Raw genomic sequence first — 7,819 nt, forward strand, 5'->3', positions numbered from 1 at the left:
CGAGGGGAGCAGGAATTGGTGTTGGGGGCAGCTGGTTTATAAGCTGTTTCCCCAGCACCATCTCTGTGGGGGTCAGTGGAGGCAGAGACATTCCTACTGCTGCATCTCTTCTTTGAAATGTACAAGAGCCGTGGAAGTCTTTTGTACATTTCAAAGGCAGAGGCACAGTGGGATAATGAGTGCCCCCCTTATTGACCTCTTGATGAGCTGATTAATCAAAATGTAACATCCCTATCCTGAAGGAGCACATGACTACCTGGAGTAGTACCCTCTGTGCTCTACTGTTTTGCAGGCTCCTGTGGAGCAGAGGCTGGGACAGTTCATGATGACAGTTTTGGCTGTTTAGGAGTCTACATTCATGGATTGGCTAGAACACTATTCCTACCAAATGGCAATGTCATAAATGGAGTTACTGTCCATTGGAATAATGGTGGAGACAGTGTCCCTCTTTTTGCCTAGGCTTATAAAGCCATGCCCTGATTTCAGAGGCCCTGGCAAGAGACAGTTTAATTAAACTCTCGGGGGGCACAGCATGGGTGTGGAATGTGCTTCGGGCAGAATGAAATCCCTCAGATGTCCACAGATCCATTTGGATACCAGCGTTGTCGTTGCCATCTGCATGACTGTGGCTTGTTGCACTCCTTGAAGCCAGCAGGGAGTCGTTCCCTCAAATGGCCTGTGACCACAAGGGGCCACTGAGTTGCTGAGCCAGCAAGGGCACCAACCGCAGTGGGAGTGGGATGCACCTGGGTAATAGAGGTTAGGGAAGCTTTGACTTCCCTGATAGGTGTCTGTCGAACCTGCTCATCTCCAGGCAGGGGCGACCTGAGGCAGGCTGCCGGCAGCTGGTGCCCCAGCAGGAATGTGCGATCAGCGCCCCCGTCTCCACAGCCCTCAATGGCATGACGTCATCATTGGGCGCCTTGTATAACGTGACGCCCTAGGCGATGGCCTAGTTGTCCTATATGCACGGGCCACCCCTGTCTCCAGGATTCCACAATCTTCCATGAATATCCCATGATTACATGAGGTGATGCAGTAAGAGCAATAAATGTTCTGGATGACTGTGAAAAAGCTTTATTTGTACATGTGTTAAGAGAACATCAGTCACTCATTGCTAGGCAGGCCAGCTGCCATTACAGCACCCCCAAATCAGTAACAGATGACGTTTCCAAAACAAAACCATTAGAAGAGTAGGAAATGGTGTAATCCTACTGCTGCATGTCTTCTGGCCCCATGCTCTCCTTTCCCTTCTTTCTCTGTTGTCCATAGCACACAGGTGTGGTGTGTTAGAGGTATCCACAGGAAAGGTGTTCGAGAAGGAAGGCTGTGTGGGGGCTAGTTGCCCTGCCCAGCCACTCGGTGGGTTTTACTGTATAGGCTTCCCCAACGTGGAGTTGCCCAAGCTACTTCTGGATGGAGGATATGTTTCAGGGGGATGAGGCTGTGATGTGGGAGAGGCCATAATGAGTCACTGGGGCTATGTCTACACTACGCGTTTTCTCGGCAAAAAATATGCTAATGAGGGGGAGTTTTGCACAAAGATCCTTGTGCCCCCCAAAAAGGAGGTATACCAATCTTGCAGGAAAAGAGATTTTTGCACAAAAAGAAAACGTCCAGACTGCTTGTTTTTGTGCAAAAACCCAGAGCAAAAGCGAATTAGCAGAAAATATGCAAATGAGATTGCAATTCATACAAATAAGTCCCTCTTTAGCATATTTTTTGCCGAGAACTCGTAGTGTAGACATAGCCTCAAAGATTTCTTATTCGGCTCTGTCCTCCTCCCTTAGCTCCCTTTCCTGTTCCAGGAAACTGTGTGGGAGTGTCAGCTCCTTTGCTGAAACCCTGTCTTCCAGCAGAGCTGCTAGCCTCAGCTGTTGCTTCTGCCTCCCAGCCTGCCATGGCTCCAAGTCTTATCTCCCTCTGCTCCTGCACCCGCAGGTCTGTCCCCTCAAGCACTTCACCCACAACTTCATCATGGAAGCCCTTTCACTTAGAACAGTCCATGAACATATGTTGGGCCAGGGGCCAAGGTGTGGATGTGCAGCAGCCAATGGAGGGTTAAGGGGCCTGCAGTCGAACAAGAAACAGACAGAGTTATGGTCCGCAGTGGCTCAGGGGAGGAGCACAGAATGAATTCTTATAGAACCTTGTAAGTAAATGTTACATTCCAAAATGGAAACTAAAGCTCTTGTGCAAGGGATGCTGCTTTGGCCACAGATTCTCTGGGCACTGCCTGGTGAATTGCAGTTATAGAAGTGCTAAAACCAGGCTACATTTTATCATTTTAATTTTTTTTCAGGTTTATAAAAAATTGTGGAAGCCCCTGGGTTGTGGGGAGAAGGAGCAGCCAGTTCTAAAAAAGGCTGTTTCTGTTATTTTGGGGCTTTCACACTGTGAGGCCATAACTGCTGTTGTGGCTGCCCTATTGACAGAGGGAGATGTTCTCCTCAGCTGCTAGTGGAAAGCTTGCAGTGTATGAAGCCAAAGTATTCATACATGCTATGTATTTATGAATAACTAGTTAGCTACTGAGGGGGGAGGGGATCTAGAGAATGCTCCCTTCCCTGCAATGTTACTGCTTATCTGCAGTTCCATACTATAGGAAAAGTTTGCAGTTATCCCCAACCAGGAGTAGGTCAGAATCCACAAGGCAATTAAACTGGGGTCAGAAACTCACTGGGTTTGAGGGGTGGCTTACATCTCCCCTGGGTTTGCTGCAGGCTTGACAGTGCTGCGCTCCTCAGGTACCCTGGCATTGCTGTTGATTCTGTCCCACAGCCTGCTCTGGAACCAGTTTCAGAAGCAGTGTCATTTTATCCGTTTCCTTCAGAGTCTGCTACTGGATCCCATCCATTCCCATGCTGGATGCAGGGCTCAGCAACACAACATTCCAGCAGCTCTGTGCTGGGTGCAGTGCCCAGCACCCAGTTGAACTCCTCATAAAGCAGTCAGGTACTTGGCGAGATGCCTGAGGTCTAGTTCCTGGCCCTGTTTCTTGGTACTCATTATTGAGTTGCTTAATCTGCTGCCTGCACTGGTTACTGGCCCAGAACATTGGCAGAGCTGCCAGTTTTTTAGCTATCTGCTGGCATATGTGGTCATTCCTGGTACTTTTGCTAGTGTTTAGAGCTTCGCTGCCCTTGCACCACAGCCACATGCTGTGTGAAGGGTTTGTTCTGTTTGCCCTCCCCTGCAAACTCAGAGGGCTTGCCAGGGGTGTAGTTGTGGCTCAGTGACCAGAAGGCAATGATAGGGTTAATGCTGGCTGACTTAGCTGCTGCTGTACACGTACGGGGTTAGGTTCCATGGGCAGTGGCTGAACCTAGGGCTGTGGGAGGCAGGCCGCCTGCTATACCTCTGCTGTCAAAGCTCCCTGAGGGAGCCAAGACCTTCTCTTTCCCTGAGCAGGTGGTATGTGGCCCCTGCCTCATTGGCCCCGAGCATGGGTGGCCCCAGCCTCACTGCAGCTGAAGCCCTAGCAGTCCCAGGAGACAGGAGGGAGCTGTGCTGAAAGGAGTGGGCTAGGGGAGGAGTGTGGGCAGGGCCACATTTGGCAGTTAAACAAACTTCTCCTACCTCTGATACCTGCTGCCCGTGTTGGACTCCATTTTCAGTTGGGTCAGCTGGAGGCTGTTGGGCTAGAGAGGACTAGGGAAGTTGGCCCATGGAATGGTAGGATACTTCTGTCCTAGGAATTTGCCAGGAGCCATGTGGGGCTGCAGCTTGACAAGGGCTCAGGCCCTCCACCCCTGCAAGGCCCTGGGTCCAAGCCCTGCATTAGCACAACTTGTGTGAGGATGGAATAAGGGGCCCAGGTGTGAGCCTGAGTCTTAGATACCTATGCATCAGCCACCATCAGGGGATCATCTCACATCCCGTTAGCAATCCTTTAGCATCTTTGTAGCAATTTTTTTCACATGGAAAATTGAAGATAAAATATTCCAGGTGAGAGCCAAGCCCCATTGGAATCTTTGACTTCTGAAGGGCCAGGATTTAACTGAATATACTTGTAGCTGTTTTTAAATCCTCTTTATTAGTTGGGAATAAAGAGGCATCGTTTTGTGCCCAGCCAGCTCTCCATGGCCCATGTGGAGGTGCTTAGCTGACCATCAGAGATGTGTAGCCCCCTTTGGCAAACACCGGTGTGGAGAACGGAGTTATTAATATTCTGTTTATAAATATCTTATGCCCAATGCCTGCCTTGTGGCCAGGAGTTGAATCAAAGCCACTGGAAATGAAACAGTAACATGAAGAGGGTTCTGGGGGAAATGTTGGAAAAATGTTTTTTGGGGGGAATATCCCATACCTGGCTTCAGCTAGACTAGAATGATTAATTTCCCCAAATCTGGCCAAAGATTGAAGAGAATCCTAACCTTACTCCCTCCAGCCAGCCTTCCCCCCACTCCCAAAAAAAGGCTGGTCTCGGAAAGGGGGAGAATGGAATGTGTCATCAGTTGATGGAAACTGACCCTCCACCTTCATTGAGATATGGAGGGTGCCTGCAAATGGGACAGGTTCCCAAATTAGAGATGGGCATAAACTGGTCTTCCAGGTGCTATGGCAGAGGGGTTATGTTTAGGTTCGGAGGTACGTGTCTAGCCCAGTGATACTCAATAGGCCGTTCAGTGGGGTAGCTTGTTTTCCGAAATGCTTTGTACCAGTGAGGAATGAATTTCTCACACTTGGTTTTCAAGCCATTGTTTTAGGTCACTGCAAATGTACAGCTCTCACAGGCACCAAAACAGTTGCACCTGGGTCATTATCACAATTGGGAACCAGAGAGCTGCAGCACAGAGATCCAGTCTGAGACACAGGACCCACATGGCTCAACCCAGAGTGAGATGTAGGAAGCCAGGCCTGTCACTCAAGGGACTACAAGGGAATGAGCAGCTGCAGGTCACTCTGTAAGGATGACACCTTGTTTTAAGAACTGGTATTAAGTATAATACCCTAATGACTCATAATGTCTGAGCAATGGAACATCAACAGGCTATTAAAGAGATAAGGCGGGCGAGCTGACATCTTTTATTGAATCTGCTTCTGTTGGTGTGAGACACAAGCTTTTGAATCATACAGGGTTCTGAGACCTGAAGAAGAGCTCTGTGTAAGCTGGGAAAGCTTGTCTCTCTCACCAACAGAAACTGATTCAATAAAAGGTGCTGCCTCGCCTACCTTGTCATTTCATGTTAAAGTATTCTAGCTAAGTCTTTAGCTAAAGTCAGTGGGAAGACCTCTTCAGGCTATCAGCAGTTAATGGAAATGAAGAGACATTTCATAGCCTCCTATTCCATCAAAACCATTACTTAAGGCAGGGGTGGGGAACCTCAGGCCCAGGGGCTAGATGCAGCCCCCAGCTTGACCTGATCCAGCCCCTACAGCCCATGTCCCTCCTTCCCCTGCCCCATCACTGGGGAGCCAGTGCTGGTGCCCCAGCCCCCCTGCTGCCTCATATGAGCGGAGCACACAAAACCTATGAAGCTGGGCCTCCCTATGCTCTGGTATAGAAGGGGAATGTGGGGGGGGGGGGGGGGAGTTTTTCTTTCTCCTCAGTCAGGGGCCACATCAGTGAGATTTTTTTGGGGGGATTATTTTTCTCATTCATGTGTGGCCCCTGACTGATTATTATTATTATTTTTTTTGTGGATCAGTGGCCCCTGACCCAAAAAATATTCCCCACCCCTGACCGAAGGACAGTGTTGGAAAGGGAGATAAGTCCTCCTGCTTCTGGTGAAAAACAGCCTCTAATAAATGGAAGTTAGGAAGCAACTGCTTCTGAGGGTCAGTTATTCGCTAACTGCTACTGCAGGGTTTCACCCACTTTGCTCTGCAACATCCGTGCCTGTTAATGTCAGAGATGGGATATCTGACTGGATGGATTGCCGCCTTATCCAGTATAGCAGTTCCTCTCTATAGAAGAAGTTTAAAAATTTGAGTGACTATTTTATGTATTGCATAGCACTTAGTTTATGTACATTTTAATGTGTCAGGTGTTTTGCAATCAGGAAAAGAAATTGTAATGATCTTTTAGGGATGAGACACTCCATTTGTAGAGGGAGTTTAACTAAAACAGATAGTGTCTGATAAAGTAAAACCAGAAGAGCCATTATCAAACTGTTTTGCTAACGGTTATGAGTTTAATAATCCCTTTAAAGCAACTTACCGCCTACAACATGTTAAAATATTTTAAGGAGTGTGTTCAAAGGGCTGGGAGATAGGCCTGGAATGTGAGGAAGGACTGAGGGTAATAAAATCAAAAGCCCTTAACAGCAGAAGAAACTAATGTAGAACAAGGATAAAATTGGCGAGATCTTACAATAAATGTAGGAAGTGCTGGATGGAGAAAAGCACAGATGGCAGGAGGTCAGAGGCATGAAGATGGGCAAAGAAAAGGGCAGAATAAATATGCATGGCATCAGTCCAGCCTCCAGTGAGAAGCCCATTTTTTGTTTTTCGACTAAACTAACTGGCAGCATTTTAATCTTAATTCGTAAATCCCTTCATGCTACATATTCTCAGTTGAAGCAGCCCTACAGAATCCTGCACTTTTATCACTGCCAGTTCCAGGATTCAGAGTGTGTGTGCAGGAGCAAGGAGGGGATGGCTGGCTATAATTCTCCCCTCCCGCTCCCCCAGCAGCTGGCTATTGTGTAAGGGTGGGCAAGATATGGCCTGTCAGCTGGATCTGGCCCGTGGCCCCACCCCTGTGCCAGGGAGCAGTGCTATTCAAAGTGGCTGGCTGCTCCTGTGGCTCTCTGCATTGCAGGGAGGGAGGAGGCTCTGCATGCTGCCCTTGCCCCCCCCCCCCCCAACAAAATCTCTTAGCTCCTATTGGCTGGAGAACAGCCAATGGGAATTGAGAGATTTTGTTGGGGTGAAGGCAGTGCATGATGCCTCCCCACATAGTGCAGAGAACCACATGGAACAGAGCAGTCTGAGGCGGCTGGCCAGGAGCTGCTTAGGTAAGCACCTTTCTGCCAGAACTTGCCTCTTGCACCCCAACTGCTCACAGCTCCCTCACAGACCCTACACCAGCTTCTGCATCCCTCCTCCAGGCCAGAATCCCTTTCTGCACCCATGCCCTCTCCTGGACTCTGCACCCTAATCTCCTGCCGTCACAACCCCCTTCTTCACCCAAACTCCCCCTCAGCTCCCACACCCTCTTCTGCACCCCAGTCCTCTACCCCAAGCTCCCTTCTGCACCCAGCCTCTGTCCCAGACCCTGCGCCCCCTCCATAGGAAAGTTTGGTCCTTGACCACTTTTCAAAATTTTGGAGTGGCCCCTCATCAAAAAATGGTCCACCCCTGCTCTGGTGTGAATTCTTCTCCGGGTTATCTAGCACTAGGGGGCAGCAGAGGCCAAGCGTTTTCATTTTCCCTCCTAAAGAAGAAGGCAGAGCAATTTGTCACTCATCTCTTGGTTTTCATGTTGCCCTGTGGGCCAGGTAGGGAATGAAGTGCCAGGCCCCTTCCCTGAGTGTCTTCTAAAAGAAAGGAGTAAGCCAGTTCCAGACTCTGTCTGGATTTCCTCTCCTGACCTAATGCAAGGGAGAAGTTCAGACTCAATCCACTTCAGACTTGGGTGTCTGGATGCTCCTGATGAGACCCAGCGCCAAGGTCATGGACCATTTCAGCACAGACTTACCCCTAAGGGAAGGTAAGCAAACCTTGCCCACCTATGTGTCATGTGTTGCAGGGAAATCCTATACATGAAATAAACCTGCTTGTGTAATGCAGCCAGGCGGCAAGGCTGTGTGATTGCATCTGTGGGCAGGCCCTGCAAAGAATCAAAGAAGTTGACATCTACAGCTGATGATTA

Source organism: Pelodiscus sinensis, chromosome 3 (assembly GCF_052426305.1).
Source record: "Pelodiscus sinensis isolate ZL-2025 chromosome 3, ASM5242630v1, whole genome shotgun sequence".
Taxonomy (NCBI): domain Eukaryota; kingdom Metazoa; phylum Chordata; order Testudines; family Trionychidae; genus Pelodiscus; species Pelodiscus sinensis.